Raw genomic sequence first — 19,344 nt, 5'->3', positions numbered from 1 at the left:
TTTTTAATCCCTCCAGATAATTCACCAGGGTTGAAGGAAAACCCTGCCAGGTCTGCTGTTAGAAAGGTGGGGAGGCTGTGAGTTGGGCACGATCCATTTCTTGCGGTCTTCCATTCCTTCTCTTACCCCCCTCCTTTGCTGCTGTTTCAGAGGTGGGGTCCATCCGTGAAGATGGAAGCTGAATTCTGTGAGATGGAAAGAGCTGCGTTGGAGGAAGGGCAACGGGCCCAGGCCCAGGAGCATACCCAAGATGCCCTCTTACGCGGTAAGGACTATGACAACTGACCCCCAATAGTATACCCATCGGATAACTGAAATCACTGGGTTAGGTCAGTAACCTCAAAAAATCATAAAGCTCAAAAAAGCTTTATTAGTAGAAAAGTTCAAAAAAGAGATTAAAATACAGGCTACATAGTCAATTAGGCAAAAGGCATTTAAAACAATAAATCTAGCTAGCTACATTATACTTAAATGTTACATTGAAGTGGTCATTTGCTGTGATAAGTGGCTAAATTGTTAGATTTTGTATTTCACTGGAAAATACGTTATGCAATTTAACTTGCCACCCCAAGCAATGATACTAACTTTGAATTTAAAAATTCCTTTTTATTGTAGATACTTCAGTATAAAAATGAAAAAGTAAAATGTACAAAGGATCTCCACTTTTTACAGTGTTGGATGCATATATATATATGGGTTGTTTACTAGTAAAACCAGTAAAATATTGTTTTGGGAAAGTTATAATGTTCTCATACATGAAAGACATTCTCACACGTCAAAAGACATAAAATACATTAATCAGACAAAATTTATTTTGATAAACCTTAATCTTTAAACTTTGACTCCATGTCAGATGGACGTATGACGTATGAAATTCATCTATCAAAAGATATTCTCAAAATAAAATTTCCACTTCACACATCATTCTTCAAAGGCTATTGACCACGAAGACTAAACAAGTCATTATTAAATTTGCATATTATTCATTTCCATATACTTTAAAGGCCAAACTAAATCACATAGGTAAGGAAATCTCTTTTCTATTCCCTTTGGAAGGGAAAGGAGTAAGAGAGTTTTAAAAGGTCACTTTGGACTATTTTTTTCTGTGTACTTTCGTATCAGCAAACCACAAGCCTGTCTGGCCCCAGTTCTCAAGCCTCTGATTTCTGCTGACTACACTATGTTATATTCTCTCTTCGTCTCTCTCTAAGCATCCTTTTCCATCTATTCACATATCCCAGCTTTATTGTCTTATTCATAAAAATCCAAAGAATCCATTCAAACCTATGCTGAAGTTTGTCAATAATCTATACTTTTAACACTAAATATATTGAAAACCATAACAACATAGTTGCTGATCTTAAAAGCTATAAAGATGTTATTTCAGGTGATAGACATGCTGAAATTGAAGCATAGAGAAAGAGTGACCACCATAAGGCATAGCTAAACTTATGGAAAAGTGGACTCAGGTTAGATGACACACGACTCCCAATCAAGGTGGACTCTTGGGAGAAGTCTCTGGAAGGCGCTAACCAGTCTGAACTGGGGGGAAAAGTGATTTCGTACCCCTCCCATCTTCCCACAGATGTGCTGGTTCAACTAATTAGGTTGGTAGGAGCTAGTGACCTTGATGGTTCTGCTCATTAGTGTAACAAGCTACCGGTGTTGTTTGTGAGAACAGAGTGAGCTAGGCCTATGGAAAATTTCTGAGTGCTGAATGTTAAGAGACACAAAATGGAGAATAGTGATGTAGCAAAGAACAAACTGGTTCTTCTGTCTTCACAAGGACTCATTGTGCCTGGATGGGATTGGGGTACCCAGTGAATTTGATGGGTAGAGAGTTCTGGTCAGGAAAAAAATAAAAGAAATGCTTCTCCACCCAACTTTTGGCACTCAAAGCGATGCCTTTAAAAGGGGATTAGACAAATTCATGGAGGAAGTTCCTCACATTGATTACAATATTCATATCCCACCTTTTTTGCATTAGAGGGACTCAACATGGCTCAGAAGGAAAGATAGACAAATCTGGGCTGAGCTCTTGAGTCTTGTGAATAAATGGAGACTGCATGTTCTGCGCAGTAAAGCTCTGCCAACCAGTTGCTTTGGGACATTAATAGGGGGAGAATGTGTTTTGTGCTCATGCTTAGTGGGGCATCTGATATGCCGCTATAGGAAATAGAATGACAGACTAGGGATGCCATAGTATGCTGTGACTCTGCCTATGTTATATTCTGTCTTATTCTCTGGAGCTCGCCTTTAAAATATTGAAATAGCAATAAAAAGAATTTTATTTCAAGAAGTTGCCTCTCTTCCTTATAAGACTTCTCTATTAACGGTGCAGAGACCCTTTCACTCTGATCCAGCAGAGATGCTGCCATGTATTTGAGCTCCAGCATTCACAGGAAAGGTTTAAAGTATCACAGGAGTCTGAAATGTTGCAGCAGCATTTTGAGCCCCTCGAGGTTGATGGGTACTTTTTGTTCTCTTCCGCCTCTCCTACAACTTACTACAAAGTGTTACAGTTTTTTTTAGCGTACGTACAGCAAAAAGTCAAACCTCTGGGAACAGGGGTGCATGAAGCACGATTCAAACTATCAAACAAAAGAGGAAGTTGAGGCTAATACCCTTTCTTCCACTTTTCTCTCCCTCGCAGGCATTGAAGAGACCGTGTTAATCCATTTTGTTTGCGAAGGTGTGGAAACAGCTGTTGCACCTCCAGTCCAGGTAAGCAAGATGAGCAGGGGACAGCACGGATCCCCCCCTCCTGTAGTTGTTTTTAAGGGGCCCAGGCAGGAGGCTAAGAACACCAGTCTTTTTACACATTGCAAGCTACCCTCCCAGAACGTCACCTTCCAAAGTGCCATCTCTGCTTGCCATGATCTCTGACAAGGGAATCTGTTTTTTCTTTCAGTCTCCAGTTTCCTTTGAGGAGGTGACCGTACATTTCACTGAGGCAGAGTGGGCCATGCTAGATCCAGACCAAAAAGCTCTCTACAGGGAAGTCATGATGGAGAACTATGGGAGCGTGGTCTCTCTTGGTAAGGTGCCAAAGGTGCAAATTGCTGTCATTAGGATTGTGCCATTAGGCTTATGTGTGAATCAAAATCTTGAACACCAATATGTTGAAGCCCGCCCTGTTTTTGATCCCTTTTGGGAGCCTCAAGGTGGTGGGGTGGCAGCAATATTCAGCCTGCCCAGGTAGAATGCCCCAAGCGGCCTGGCTGGCCCAGGGGCAAAAGCGGCCTGTGATGTGGCCATCTCCCAAGCCATAGAGGGTGTCCTGGCAGAGGCCAATGAGGGACTGAGAGGCCCTCAGGAAGACTCTGGAAGGGGCCCCATCCCAATTTTTCAGTTTCCAACGTTTGCAACACTCTTGTCCCCCAGATGGGATTACTGTCATCCCCTCTGACTGTTTGTGGAATGCAGCTTTCCCCGTTATACTGGTTCCCTTTCTCTCTCTCTTTCTCTCTCCTCCATCCCCACCCAGCAGACTCTAGTCTGGGAAAAGTGTTCAATTCTCCACTCCTCCACATGAGGCCAGCTAGGTGAACGTGGGTCAGTCACATTCACTCAGAACTCTGTCCTACCACCTCACAAGGTGTCTGTTGTGGAGAGGGGAAAGGAATGTGATTTGTAAGTTGCCTTGAGTTTAGGGTAGAGAAAAGCGGGGTATAAAAGCCTCTTCTATGTCTCTTCTATTTAGTCACAGGCACAGATCAATAGCAGATACTCAAAAGAGTTGCATGACAATTCAAATGTGAACTGTGGGGGAATGATTTTTTGCCACTGTAAGGGAGAAAAGTACACATGGAGAGGGTTAAGAAGACTATAAAGGCTGCTCACCTGGGGGGCCTGGCTGGTGATAAGGTGTGACCAGCTGCCCTGTTTGGGGGGAAGAAAGTCTGATAAAGGAAATGCAGACCCATTAATGAGCAGTGCCTGATGGGTTGCTTGGCTTCTTGCAAAGGTGCTTACTGGACGTCTTTCTTCATTCCAGCAGCACATATAGAGGAAAATACCCAGAATGAAGACTCTAAAGAAAATGTCAAAGATGGAGATTAACTGCACAGGCAGGAGGGAAACCACACAAACATAACGAGCTATGTCCATTCCATCCAAAGAGGGAGGCTTCAATGTAATCACAGTCCACGAAGAAAGGTCATAGAATCATAGAGTTGGAAGGGACCACCAGGGCCATCAAGTCCAACCCCCTGCACAATGCAGGAATTTCTCAACTATCTCCCCCCTCCATACCCCTAGTGACCAGAAGATGGCCAAGTTGCCCTCCCTCTCATCATCTGCCTAAGGTCCCAGAATCAGCATTGCTGACAGATGGCCATCTAACCTCTTCTTAAAAACCTCCAGGGAAGGAGAGCCTACCACCTCCCGAGGAAGCCTGTTCCACTGAGGAACCGCTCTAACTGTTAGAAAATTCTTCCTAATGTCTAGATGGAAACTCTTTTGATTTAATTTCAACCCGTTGGTTCTGGTCCGACCTTCTTGAGCAACAGAAAACAACTTGGCACCCTCCTGTACATGACAGCCCTTCAAGTACTTGAAGATGGTTATCATATCCCCTCTCAGTCTTCTCCTCTTCAGGCTAAACATACCCAGCTCCTCAACCTTTTCTTAAACAGAACCCGTGATGAGGGAAGCGATTTGCAGCCAAGGATTGGCATTGGGGTAGAGCACAAACTCCTGGTTTCTTTAAATGAAATGAAGTCCTCGGGGCCAGATGAATTGCATCCCAGGATACTTAAAGAACTTGCAGATGTAATTTCTGAGCCTCTTTCCATCATTTTTGAAAAGTCTTGGCAAACAGGTGAGGTGCAAGAAGATTGGAGACGGGCAAATGTGGTCCCCATCTTCAAGAATGGGAAAAAGGAAGCTCTGGGTAACTGATCACTAAGAGTCAGCAGGGGTTTCTCAAGAACAAGTCATGCCAGACAAATCTTATCTCTTTTTTTGAGAAAGTAACTACCTTGCTGGACCAGGGAAATGCTGTAGACATAGTTTATCTAGATTTCAGGAAGGCTTTTGATAAGGTTCCACATAGTATTCTAGTTGACAAATTGGGAAAATGTGGTTTAGATCCTATTACTGTTAGGTGGATCTGTAACTGTTTGACAGATCGCACCCAAAGAGTGCTAGTTCACGGTTCCTCATCCACTTGGAGAGAAGTGACTTGTGGAGTTCCAAAGATGGTGAGGGGTCTGGAGACCAAGTCCTATGAGGAAAGGTTGAAGGATCTGGGTATGTTTAGCCTGAAGAGGAGAAGACTGAGAGGGGATATGATAACCATCTTCAAGTACTTGAAGGACTGTCATATAGAGGAGGGTGCCGAGTTGTTTTCTGTTGCCCAAGAAGGTCGGACCAGGACCAAAGGGTTGAAATTAAATCAAAAGAGTTTCCATCTAGACATTAGGAAGAATTTTCTAACAGAGCAGTTCCTCAGTGGAACAGACTTCCTCGGGAACTGGTAAACTCTCCTTCCCTGGAGGTTTTTAAGAAGAGGTTAGATGGCCATCTGTCAGCAATGCTGATTCTGTAACCTTAGGCAGATGATGAGAGGGAAGGCATCTTGGCCAACCTCTGGTCACGGTGTGTGTGTGTGTGTGTGTGTGGGGGGGGGAAGGTAGTTATGAATTTCCTGCATTGTGCAGGGGCTGGACTGGATGACACTGGTGGTCCCTTCTGTGATTCTAGAAACCTGAGTATTCTTTCTAAGAGAAAAATTCCCTCAGGAGAGAAATCATATGATTGCATGGAAAGCTAAATTACCTTCAGTCGGAAATCAGCCATTACCTCACATCCAAGAATTCACTCTGGTGAGGAGCTGTATAAATCATTAGACTGCAAACCAAGATTTTCTGATGCAACAGGCTTTCATGTCGCTTTAAAAGGCATAGTAATGTACCTTCAATATAGAGCAGGAAAAAGCCACTGAAATGTTTTGTTTGTGGATGATCAGACCTCCTTGTGTTGGTGCTAATGGGATCTCTCTATTCATTACAGCAGGGGGTGATCAGTGGAAGGTGGGTGATGAGGAACTGCATCAGCTCTTAACAGATGAAATGAAGAGTGATTGGAAACGAAACTTCAGGAATCAAGGCAGACCTAAGAGGCAGAAAGGAAGTCACATAGTCGAGAAGAAAGATAAACCCATTTCTGACAAAAGACGGGATTTCCGTGAACAAAGCCCCATGGTGGAGGAAGCATATAAGTGCTTGGAGTGTGGAATGAACTTCTCAGATCCAATCCAATATGATATCCATTTGCAAATGCACAGTGGAAAGGAGATCCATCAATGCTTGGAGTGTGGCAAGAGCTTCCTTCATAGAGCAGAACTCCTTAGGCATCAAAGAACACATAAAGGAGCGAAACCTTATAGCTACACAGACTGTGGCAAGAGCTTCTCACAGAAATCAGACCGTCTTGAACATGAAATAATTCATTCAGGAGAGAAGTCATTTATCTGCACCGAAAGTGGAATGATGTTCTCTTGTGGAAGAAAAGGAAATGCACTTTTCCCGAAGCATAGTATAATGGGGGCACATAAATGCTCTTTGTGTGGAAAGAACTTCAGATACAGATCAAAGCTCCTTGTGCACAAAAGACAACACGCAGGGGAGAAACATTTTCAGTACTCAGAGGATGGAAATAAACTCAGTCAGCGTAGCCATCTTCAAATACATCAAAGAACCCACACAGGGGAGAAACCTTTTGAATGCTCAGAGTGTGGAAAGAGATTCAGTCGCAGTTTCATTCTTCAAAGCCATCAAAGAACCCACACAGGGGAGAAACCTTTTGAATGTTCAGAGTGTGGAAAGAGATTCAGTCACAGTTTCAGTCTTCAAAGCCATCAAAGAACACACACAGGGGAGAAACCTTTTGAATGTTCAGAGTGTGGAAAGAGATTCAGTCAGAGTTGCAATCTTCAAAGCCATCAAAGAACACACACAGGGGAGAAACCTTTTGAATGCTCAGAGTGTGGAAAGACATTTAGTGTCAGTGGTGCTCTTCAAAAGCATTTAAGAACCCACACAGGGGAGAAACCTTTTGAATGCTCAGAGTGTGGAAAGAGATTCAGTCACAGTTGCAGTCTTCAAAGCCATAAAAGAACACACACAGGGGAGAAACCTTTTGAATGTTCAGAGTGTGGAAAGAGATTCAGTCAGAGTAGCAATCTTCAACAGCATCAAAGAACGCACACAGGGGAGAAACCTTTTGAATGCTCAGAGTGTGGAAAGAGATTCAGTCACAGTTGCAGTCTTCAAAGCCATCAAAGAACACACACAGGGGAGAAACCTTTTGAATGTTCAGAGTGTGGAAAGAGATTCAGTCAGAGTGGCAATCTTGAAAAGCATCAAAGAACCCACACAGGGAAGAAACCATTTGAATGCTCAGAGTGTGGAAAGAGATTCAGTTGCAGTAGCCATCTTCAAGGGCATCAAAGAACCCACACAGGGGAGAAACCTTATGAATGCTCAGAGTGTGGAAAGAAATTTAGTCGCAGTTACACTCTTCAACAGCATGAAAGAACCCACACAGGGGAGAAACCATTTGAATGCTCAGAGTGTGGAAAGAGATTCAGTTACAGTAGCCATCTTCAAGAACATCTAAGAGCCCACACAGGGGAGAAACCTTATAAATGTTCAGAGTGTGGAAAGAAATTTAGTCGCAGTTACCATCTTCAAAACCATCAAAGAACCCACACAGGGGAGAAACCTTTTGAATGCTCAGAGTGTGGAAAGAAATTTAGTCGCAGTTACCATCTTCAAAGCCATCAAAAAACCCACTCAGGGGAGAAACCTTTTGAATGCTCAGAGTGTGGAAAGAGATTCAGTCAGAGTAGCCATCTTCAAAGCCATCAAAGAACCCACATGGGAAAAACCTTTTGAGTGCTCAGAGTATGGAGAGAGATGCAGTCGCAGCGACAATTTTAAAGAGCATCAAAGAACCCACACAGAAGAAACCCTTTGAATTCTCAGTGTGTGGAAATGCTCAGAGATTCAGTCGCAGTGGCAATCTTATAGAAGAAGAGAAGAAGAAGAGTTGGTTTTTAACTGCCAACTTACTCTGCTACTTAAGGGAGACTCAAACCGGCTTACAATCATCTTCCCTTTCCCTCCCTGCAATAGTCACCCTGTGAGGTAGGTGTAGCTGAGAGAGAATGACTTGCCCGAGGTCAACCAGCTGCTTCATGTGTAGGTGTAGGGAAATAAATCCAGTTCACCAGATTAGCGTCCGCCGGTCATGTGGAGGAGTGGGGAATCAAACCCGGTTCTCCAGATCAGACTCCACTGCTCCAAACCACCGTTCTTAACCACTACACCACGCTGGCCCTCCAGCCAAAGAATCCACACAGGCTAGAAACTCTTTAAATGCTCAGAGTTTGGAAAAAGATTCAGACACAGTGGCCATCGTCAAGGTTATTGAAGAACCCACACAATGGAAAAACCTTTTTGAATCCTCCAATTTGATCCCCCAACTTCTTCAGTCTTTTGAAGGGGGCCCCCTTGGAAGCCTAAAGTACAATGGGGAGATCTTTCGGATTTGTTTCAGAGAGCTCATCTGCCTGCCAAATCAAGATCCTATTTCCAACACACAGGCAGGATGTCACTAGGGCTTTTATATACCCCCCAGCTCCATAGCCTGTGTACAAAAATATCTCTGCTTAAAGGAAATTTCATCAAAGCAATTCGAGACCATTTACAGTTAATGGACAATCACCTCTGAGCAGCTGTAACACCTGATCGACTCAGGCACACCAGGTGCTTTGAAATCCTCCCTATCTTCGAATATCAGTCGTCATTTCTGACCCTGCTGAAGTCTGAGGGAAGTTACTTCAAAACGTGCAATCAAATTCAAAGTTTATGTATTGAACCAATGATGATTATGGGAAAGTCCATTCTCATTCTGAGGGCTGGGCATCTGGAAAGCTGTGGGTGGCGACCTTTGCCCTCTCGGGAAGGCAGGACTAATTCTAATTTCCTGTCTTCCTGGCGAGAAACCACCCCTAACTCTCAGTTTTACGTCCTGCTTTGACGGGGAGAGCATGCTTGCTTAGTCGCTCAGCGCTAGTTTGTACTATTTAGGATTCTGTTTCTTGATACTTGTCGTCAGTTCCTAGCTGTTTTTCCCTTGCGCCATGTGTGTGTGACTGTCAGAGTCTTCGTTCCTTGGCGTCCTCCTTTGTTTTTTGTCAGTCCTGTAAGTCCCGTGAGGGAACAAGGAGGCTACTAAAATGGCGGCCAATAGGGCTACTAGGAAGGATAGCTTCCCATCTGAGGAGGATTCCCGCAGCCAGCTAATCACCTCAGCTGATCCTCAGCGGCAGTCCTCTAACAGTCGCGGCTGCGGTCTTGCAGAGGAGAACAAGCTGGAGACCGGGCCTAGTGAGCCCAAACGATTGCGCACAGAGAAAAAAGGCGCAAAAGAGGCCCCGGTGGTAAAAGTGACCTCGGCTTTTGCCCAGACCGCTTCAACAGACGGCGAACGTCCTAACCCCCCTCCTCAACAGACAGTCTTGACTGGGCAGGATAGATCGACACAGGGTAAAGTTCCTCATAATCCATGCCTAGAAACGGGGCAGGGGGAGGCAGTTTTTAACAGCAGACTATGCTGACGCCTTAGTGACTAATGCCCTTCAAAGGCAGCTTGAAATGCTTAAATCACTGCATCCTCAACTATTTTTGGATGTCCCTGTGAGGGTTACTGATTCCCCAGGTAGTTCTCCTCCCCATCAGGGGCTATTCGGGGTTTCCCTATTTCCCTTTTCCTTTCCCTATTTTCGCTCCTACCAATCATTTGCTCCCCGATTTAGGAATGATTAGAGGAGAGGATCATGGTTCGGCAGGGGATCCTTTAGTGGGGAGGAAGGTTTGACCGTCAGCCCCAGGGACAGCAGTTCAGGGCAGACAAGAGTGACAAATTCTCAAGGGCTGGCAAGTAATGACGCCAGCCACGTTCATGTGGGGGGGCAGTCTATAGCAGTTCACACAGCAGTGGAACCTATTAAATCCGGAGCCATGGGTACTTCAAATAGTTTCAAAAGGTTACTTAATAGAGTTCAAAAGTGTTCCATCAGACAGGTTCCTGGCATCCCCCACCTCGCGTTGTCCAGAAAAACACCAAAGAACATTGGCAGCCATCAATCATCTGGCCCAGATCAGAGCCATAGAGACTGTTCCACGCAAAGAGCATCACACAGGTGTATATTCGATATTTTTTACGGTACCAAAGAAAAATGGCGATTGGAGAGCGATATTAGACCTGAAGCGTCTCAACAAGCATGTCAAAGCCAAGCACTTCAGGATGGAAACACTCCGGTCCATCTTGGAATCGCTAAACCCAGTACTTTAATGACTGCAGTAGATCTCACCGAAGCATATCTGCATGTGCCCATACATCCAGATCATTGGCGTTTCCTGCGCTTCTGCTATATGGAAAGGCACCTGCAATTAAAAGCCCTCTCATTTGGATTGGCTTCTGCGCCTCAAGTTTTTTCGAAGATCCCCTTGGTCGCTTCATTGAGACAGGAGAGGATACAAACACATGGCTATCTTGTAAGCAGAACAAAGAGCAACCTGGTTCCCTCCCAGAGCATCACTCATCTGAGGGTGATCATCAACACCAAGAAGAACCTCATTCTTCCACCCGAGAAGGTCAGCAAGATAGCATCCCTGGCCAGGGCAACGGCTTAATGCAATACCGCACGTCTGATGACCCTAGCAAGACTTATGGGCCTCATGATTGCGTGCATCGGAGTCATTCCGTGGGCATGTTTCCATTCTCACCCACTGGAGTGGCTCCTCCGGCCCTTGCAGAATGACATAATACAGAAAAGGAACAGGCTAGTTCATCTCACAACAGAATTCAGGCGAAGTCTCAATTGGTGGTCCAAGGACACCAATCTGAACAGGGGCCAGACCTTCCTTCAAGAAGAAATGCTTCAATTAGTCACCAATGCGAGCCTGGAAGTTTGGGGCGCCACCCTGGGGAAGGAAACAACTCAGGGCTTATGGTCTCCCCAGGAGAAGAGGCTGCACATAAATGTACTTGAGCTAAGAGCCATCCGTCTGGCTCTCCTGAAATTCAGTCATCAACTCTACCGCCAACACATCTTAGTGAGGACAGACAATGTGTCAGCAAAGGCACATTTGAACAAACGGGGAGTCAAGATCCTCGGCTCTTCACAAGGAATCAGAGATCATTCTCATGCTGGTGGAACCCAACCTACTGTCGTTGAAGTCGGAACACATCAAGGGCAACTTAAACCTACAAGCAGATTGGCTCAATCGCCAGACTCTGGACGAAGGGGAATGGTCCCTGAACAGGGAAGTCTTCCAGAGCATCACATCAAGATTCAGAGCCTTGACTACTTACTGTGAGGGCTCTTTCTGCTCTGAGGTGCATGGGCATCTGGCCCGCCCAAAAACAGGAGAGGTGGAAACATTCAAGACATACACATAAGCCCCCCCCCAAAAAAAAAGTTAGTAATACAGTATTATATAGTGCAGGTTAACAAGGGGCATAGGGTACAATTATTCAGGAAGATCAGACACCATTTGCAGATGCTACCTATTGTTTTTTCTGTTTTCCTGTTATGACCGTTTTGTGTTGTTACGGTTATTGTTAATGTTGTGAAAGTTCCTGTCCTCTGTCAGTTCAGCAAGAGTGAAACCTGAGAGTTAGGGGTGGTTTCCTGTCATGGGCTTTGGCATTTATGCGACAATTATGCCAATAGAAGCACTGTATTTTGCAGACTTTCACTATTTAAAGTTGAATGCAATTGTAGACTCCTCAGCTAAGAATGTTAGCCCTAAATCATTTAGTCTTGAAATATATACAAGTTATTTGTAGTAGCAACAGAAATGATGTTGTCCTTGAAATGCCAGGCTGTGTGTAGGATTTTCCTCTCTTACAAGCCTTACGGTAGAAACTTGGCAAACGTCTGACCCTGTGACCCTTTTTGGAATACAGGCAAAAGATATGTTGAGCACTCTGTGATCTTGGATTCCTGGAATCCAAACTGTAGCTGAGCAAACTGCCTGACTTAGCAGAACTACAAAGATACAGCTTAAGGTGTAAAATGAAGACATAAAGCGGCTGTTAAACAGCAAGAGGTTATGACCAGCAAGAGACCAGGAAGAGGATCTCCTTATATGATGACCAGGAAGAGGATCTCCTTCTATGGTGACCAGGACGATGTCCTTATATGATGTCCATACGGAATCCATACAGCAAAGGTTGCTCTCTTACAGAATAAAGCGGTTTCATGAACTTAGTTCTGGCATGGACTGAAAATATGCTTTGAAGGCTCATAACCTCAGCTCTTACATGAACTCATGGAATCAGAGATTTTTCTAACCTTTGCATACACCAAAGATACTTAAAGACTAAAATAACACATAGAAGAACTAAAAGGTCTATTCATCCTTAACATGGATTGGGAACTTTTCAGATCTCTCTAGTCCTGCTGTACTGGGGAGGTTCACAACCGACATGATTGGGCAAAGTATGCCTGTTTATTATTATGATATTCTAGATACTTTGAATTAAGGTACTTTTAACTAAATCAGATTTTATGTACTGAACTAACCATTTTTACAAGATTTCTGTAACTTATATTTTATGAATGAAAGATTACTGTTTTAAGGTTTGAAACTCATATAGAGGTATAGATTGTTTAAGATTGCTTGCAACATGAACATGTTTGAGACTTATAATGTCTGAACGTGTGTAACATTTAAAGACTTTGTAACCATCTACATGCATATATACTACATGATGTAAAATAAACTACATACATTTACATCCTTTTCATAATTTATTGGAGCACTTCAAGAGAAAGCTTTCTTTGGTAAGAAGCATTGAGTCCTGCTTATTAGGCGTCCAACTGAAAAAGATAACATGCTTCTTCTCAGGAAGGGGTCCATTCTAAGAGTATAGGCACTGAAACACACTGACCCGCAACATTCCCGCCCAGGAAGACAGGAAATTAGAATTAGTCCTGCCTCCCGGAGAGGGCAAAGGTCACCACCCACAGCTTTCCAGATTCCTCTCTCCTATTTATCTGTACCTATTTCCCCTTTCTTTTCTTCATTCTTAGTTTTATGTGTGTGCATGTGTTCTTTCTTAGGGAATCAACTCTAAGGTGCTGACTGTAGATTCTTTACAATTTTGCTGCTTTTTATTCAGTTTTGTATCTAATAAAATTAAAATTATAATCACTTCACCTTTTTTATAATTTTATTTTTGGGTACCCCTACTGAGATCTGTCCTGGTATACCCATACTACAAAATGCTGTATTATTCCTTTCTGGAAGCTAATTTCCGGTTGGGATGATAGATTTATAGTGCAGAATGCATGGGTGGGGGTGGGGGGATCTCAGTGTGGTTCCTTGCTTGATCAATCCCAGGGCATTAGTACTGTTGTGTGAGAGAGAATGTTTGAATTTCACATAAGTGGGGTGGGGACATTTCCTGCTCCCTCCCTACAGAAGGAAGGTTTGAGTCTTCCGGGCTGCTGCAGGAATGGCTGGGAGAGGTCTGGTGAGCTGAAAGGGGATTTGGGGAGGGGGGAGGAGTGTCGGGCCAGGGTCTGCTAGGCAAGAGCCAAAGCAAAGAGAAAGGAAAGGGATCGCACTGAGCAGCCCCATACCTGCCCCATTCTGGGCCAGAAAGAGACACTTGATGCAAAACAAGGACATCCCCAAAGAAGGAAGAGTTCAGGAATTAAGACACACACACACAGCAGACAAGGAGCCTTAAACCTCCCACATGGTTTGCCTGAACCAGCATAGATCCTTGTAAGCCAGTGTGATGTCGTGGTTAGGAATTATGGACTAGTAAGTGAAAGCCCCGGGTTTGACTCCCCACCCAGGCCATGGAATGCTCGCTGGGTGACCTTGGGCCGGTCGCACCCTCGGCTTAACCGACCTCACAGGGTTGTCGTGGGGATAAAATGGAGGAGAAAATAAAGTCCCAGAGCAGAAAGGGGCCTCCCCTACCAGCCCCCCTCCTCCTTGGGGGCTCCAAGAAGCCCAGTGAATCTATGCTGGGGAACAGGTGGGCTGGATCCTTCTTGGGGAGAGGCTTTGGGGGAGAGAAAGGGCAACATCTCTTGCGAGAGGTAATTCAAGGCCGTGGAGGGGAGTCTGAGAAGGGAGAGAGGAGCTGCTTTTTTATATGCTTTCAACCACCTTTCCCTACCCACAACAGACAGCCTGTGAGGTAGGTGGGGCTGAGAGAGTCCTGTGGCTCGCCCAAGGTCACCCAGCTGGCTTCGTGGGGAGGAGTGGGGGCAACAAACCCAGCCCACCAGATTAGCCTCCGCTGCTCCAAACCACCGCTCATAACCACTCTGTCTGCCCCTTCCCCCCCCCCCCAAATGTCTTTGGTCTCCTCCAAGCAATTCCTTGTCTGTCTTTCTCTTTCATGGGTCTCCCCTCCCCAAGCCAGTTGCAGAGAGGACCGCGGGGGGGGGGGTGAGTAAGGCCAGTGAGTCGAAAACCCTAGAGCGGCCACTTCCTCCTCCTTACGCGGAGGGCGCGCTTGGGGAAGCGGCCTTTGCGGTTCTGGCGCGAGCAGCGGCTCCTTCCGGGTCAGTCGTGGAGGGTGGAGGGTGGGGGGAGAGGGGCGGGGCTGCTTCCTTTGGGTCTCCTCTGTTCTCCCTCCTGTTTGCATGGGAGGGGAGGGGGGCGTCGCAGCCCCTTCCCTGCCTCGAGGAGGCCTCGCGAGTGATCCAGGTCTGCAGGGGGGGTCGGTGGGGGGATGAAGGGGCGCCGAGTCCGGGTGGGTCATCATGGGGGGGGGCGTGTGGGGGGAGGTGTTGTGATGCCTGGCAGAGTGGGTGGGTTGGCAGACGAGGAAAGGCAGGGGGGAAGAGGGGGGCTGGGTGGGGGGGGGAAGAGGGGGGCTGGGTGGGGGGGGCAGGGGTTGGAGTCAGACCCCCCCCCCCGGCAGGTTCTCTGCAGAGTGGCTGTTTCGAGGGAAGGAATCTGGCCGCTGGGGGAGATAAAGGACGCCTGGCATATGCAACGTGTTTGGGAATGAGGGGCGTTCAGAGGGGGCCGAGCCCGCCATCCCCTTTCCTTCCGGAGGGCCGAGCCCCGAGCAGAGAGGTCCGAGGGGACCAGACGAGGAATTAAGACACACACAGGAGATGTGAATTGTTAAGGGACCTGCTAGCCTCTTTTGGGGAGGGGGCTGATGGGTCAAAGCTCAGGAGGGGCAGGAAGTTTAGGGGAGCCCCCTCCTCTTCTGTCCCTCCCGCTTCTGGCCAGCCTGGCATCAGCAGGCCTTTCCTTCCTTCCACCTCTGGATCATGAGAAACGCAGCCATCTCCATGGCTATTTGAGAGGTGAGGGAGAGCATTCCCCCCCCCCATCCTCTCCACTCCGTCCTTCTTTTGGGTGTTGGTGAGGGGGGAAGGGGTTCCCTCCCGACTCCCTGAGATTATGAACCAGAGTAGCAGGATCTCCTCAGGGTCAGGAGTGCCATGTGCTGGAGGGAAGAAGAGAGACAAGGCCCCCATCTGACACGCCTAGGAGACATTAATCTTTCTGACCTGATTCACACAAGCAGAGACAGTGGGCACAACCTTTCTCCTTGCAGTTCTAGCTTTCAATGTGCAAGGAGTTTTCCCTGATGCAAAGGAACATTTGTAGTAGCCGAGTTCCGGGATGGAATCTCCCACCAGCCCCCTTGCGGCAGACAGTCTAGTTTTAGCTTCTAATTTGTGGCTATGAATATGATATGTATTATGATAGTACATCCGGAGTGATTCAATAAAAGAATAATGAGGATCCATGAGGATCCGTGATTTGTAACTCTGTTTTTTGCACTGTAGGGTTGCCACAAAGCATTGGATCCATGTGTGGTTTGTTTGTTTTTTGGTGCAATCTGTGGATATGAGCATCCTATGTGATTTGAGTTAGACCAGTGCAAAAGCCCTGAAGATGTATGAGGGTCCATGTTTTGGAACCATGCCATGACAGTGCCACAGAGCAGTGGATGTTGGTGATTGGTTGGTGATTTTAGGGCGACCTGACACAAAAATCAGACGGATCCATGAGGACTGGTGCTTTGGGATTATGTTTTTGCACGATCGCAGCAGCATGAAGCAGTGGAATTCGTGATTTTTGTGGTGCTGCCTTTAAACGAAGGCATGATGACAGTGGTATTCTTTTCTGAAAATCATATGATTTCACGAGGATCCGTTTCAATGCATCTAGATGCAAATTTTACCCAATCCTCTTTTGTACCCAACTTCAACTGAGGTATGGCATTTTTATAACCTTTTTGGTCCAATTCCTCTTTGAAAGGCACAAAAATACGAGGTCTGTGTGTGTGTGTGTGTCTTCCTAGATATGCAGAAGAGTTTGCGAATTGAAAGAAAAGGATCATCACCCCAACCCCACCCCAGACCTCCCCAGCAGAGGGGCCTGAGCATGCTTTTCCCCCTCCAGGAGCCATGAACATTATTGAACATTATTTTAGGGGGAGGGAAAGACAAAGTAGGAGGGGCCGTGGAGACAGTGGGCACCCCCTGACACCTCCCCCCACTCCCCCCCAGTGACCCCTGTTGCGAGAATTTTCAGTATTGATCATTAGTTTATATTAAAAATATTAGTAATCTATATTAAAAGAGTTTGGGTTGAAATTGACCACATACATTATCACCTATAGACCTGACTTTCAGAAAGCAGCTATTAGCTGACATCAGCTCCAAGCAGGACTCTGACCTAAAAGGGTCATAAGTAATTGCATCGCCAGCAATTAACCACCCAAAGCACATCAGATGCCCCAAAATTTAGACAAGGTTATAAAAACAGACAGCAAATCATTTGTCCACTAAGGGAAAAGTTGTTTTCAGAACATGGGAACACTGACTGAAGGACAAGCACAATCAGATATCAAAGCAGACAGTGAAAAGAATTATTATGGAGCAAGATATTTCTAAACAATTTAGTCATGATTTGCAGAAAACTCATTTCCTAAGAATGTGACAGGGAGGGGTCATTGGGACACCCTCTCCTCTCTATAAAGAAACAACCCAAAACCCCAGTTCTTTGTCCTTCCACTGAGAGACAACAGACCCTTTGAATGGTTGCCATCTCTGTCTCTCTGGAAGTGACCCAGGGGCCTCTGTTTCTGTTGTCTGTCTGTATGTATACATTTGTTAAATATATGTTCAGCTAAATATTGCTTTTTCCTTGGCTTCATATTCTTTTTGTAAGTTCAGTAAAACTGTTTACTACTTACATTGCTTGAATGCTGTTTGAGAATGACTGTGGAAGAATGCTTCTCTGTATGCAAGGTCCTTTTTCTAGCCAAATCTCTCTGGGTTGCTTTTTGGTAAGTGAAGCAGGCAGGAAGGACCAAACACAACAGACTAGAAGGTGGGGGGGACACAAACAAATTCCCGCCACAACCCCTACTCCATGCCCAGAAGTTGGCAAACAAACAAACAAACAAAAACCCTCCAGGATCCATGGCCAATCTGGCCTGGAGGAAAATTGCTTCCTGACCTTGAAGTGGTTATTGCTATTTCCCAGGGCATGTAAGAAAGGGTCACGATAGCTGAGCACTAACTCATCCCTTCCTGCCCTCCCTCTCATGATCTGGCTAAGTTCACAGAATCAGCCATCTTGCCTCTGCTTAAAAACCTTCAGAGGAGGAGAGCCCATCATCTCCCGAGGAAGCCTATTCCACTGAGGAACCGCTCAAACTGTCCGCCCTTAAGGGGCAACATAAAAAAACTTGGCCCTCATATCATCTCTCAGTTGTTTCCTCTCCTGGTTAAACATACCCAGATCATATTGTCGAAGGCTTTCACGGTCAGAGTTCATTGGTTCTTGTAGGTTATTCGGGCTGTGTGACTGTTGCCTTGGTAATTTCTTTCCTGACGTTTCGCCAGCAGCTGTGGCAGGCATCTTCAGAGGAGTAACACTGAAGGACAGTGTCTCTCAGTGTCAAGTGTGTAGGAAGAGTAATATATAGTCAGAAGGGGCTGGGTTTGAGCTGAGTTATTGTTCTGCAAAGTATTAAAGGTAATGTGGTAATCTCTTGTCCTGTAAGTATCAAGATAATGTGCTAATGAAGGTGTGGTATGTTAATGTGGAACCATTGTATCCTGAAGTGATCTGTTAACATGTGGAATCAAAAGCTTATCCGCATGGCTATTGTGGACTGTAGTCTTTGTTAGTCTGGAGGTTTTCAGGACAGGAAGACAAGCCTTATTCATTCTTAAACTCTCTACTTTTCTGTTAAAGTTGTGCTGATGTGCAATTTGACAAAATAGTTGGTAGAACTGTCCAGTATTTCAGTGTCTTGGAATAAGACCCTGTGTCCTGTTTGGGTCAGTCCATGTTCAGCCACTGCTGATTTCTCAGGTTGGCTAAGTCTGCAGTATCTTTCATGTTCTTAAACAGTCTCCCACAGGAAAGGTATTCTTGCCATTTATTAAAGGAGTCACTGATAGGATGGAGAAACTTTTGAAAAAACATAACCTACAAACAGTGTTTAAACCCACCAAGAAAATACAACAGATGCTACGATCAGCAAAAGACAAAAGAGACCCCCTCACCTCTGCAGAAGTATATCGTATACCTTGCAGTTGTGGACAAGTTTACATTGGGACCACACAACGCAGCATACAAACAAGGATAAAAGAACATGAAAGATACTGCAGACTTGGCCAACCTGAGAAATCAACAGTGGCTGAACATGGACTGACCCAAACAGGACACAGGGTCTTATTCCAAGACACTGAAAGACTGGACAATTCTACCAACTATTTTGTCAGATTGCACAGAGAAGCCATTGAAATTCATAAACATCAGCACAACTTTAACAGAAGAGAGTTTAAGAATGAATAAGGCATGGCTTCCTGTCTTGAAAACCTCCAGACTAACAAAGACTACAGTCCACAATAGCCATGCGGATTAGCTTTGGATTCCACATGTTAACAGATCACTTCAGGATACAATGGTTCCACATTAACATACCACACCCTCATTAGCACATTATCTTGATACTTACAGGACAATGATTAGCACATTACCTTCAATACTTTGCAGGACAATGACTCAGCTCAAACCCAACCCTCTTCTGACTATATATTACTCTTCCTACACACTTGACACTGAGAGACACTGTCCTTCAGCTGCTGGCGAAACGTCAGGAAAGAAAATACAAAGACCACGGTCACACAGCCCGGATAACCTACAAGAACCAATACCCAGATCCTTCAACCTTTCCTCATAAGGCTTGGTCTCCAGATCCTGCACCATCTTTGTTCTCCTTCTCTAGACACATTCCAGCTTCTCTACATTC

At 45.4% G+C, this 19,344-nt stretch overlaps 1 pseudogene; it reads left to right on the top strand.

Annotated features, from left to right (window-relative positions):
* The first annotated feature begins 171 nt into the window (after positions 1-171).
* On the top strand, positions 172-7,983 carry LOC130473168 (zinc finger protein 883-like; annotated as a pseudogene).
* The last annotated feature ends 11,361 nt before the right edge of the window (positions 7,984-19,344 follow it).

Source organism: Euleptes europaea, chromosome 1 (assembly GCF_029931775.1).
Source record: "Euleptes europaea isolate rEulEur1 chromosome 1, rEulEur1.hap1, whole genome shotgun sequence".
In the NCBI taxonomy this organism is placed as follows: domain Eukaryota; kingdom Metazoa; phylum Chordata; class Lepidosauria; order Squamata; family Sphaerodactylidae; genus Euleptes; species Euleptes europaea.
This window is presented reverse-complemented; position numbering and strand designations above follow the sequence as displayed.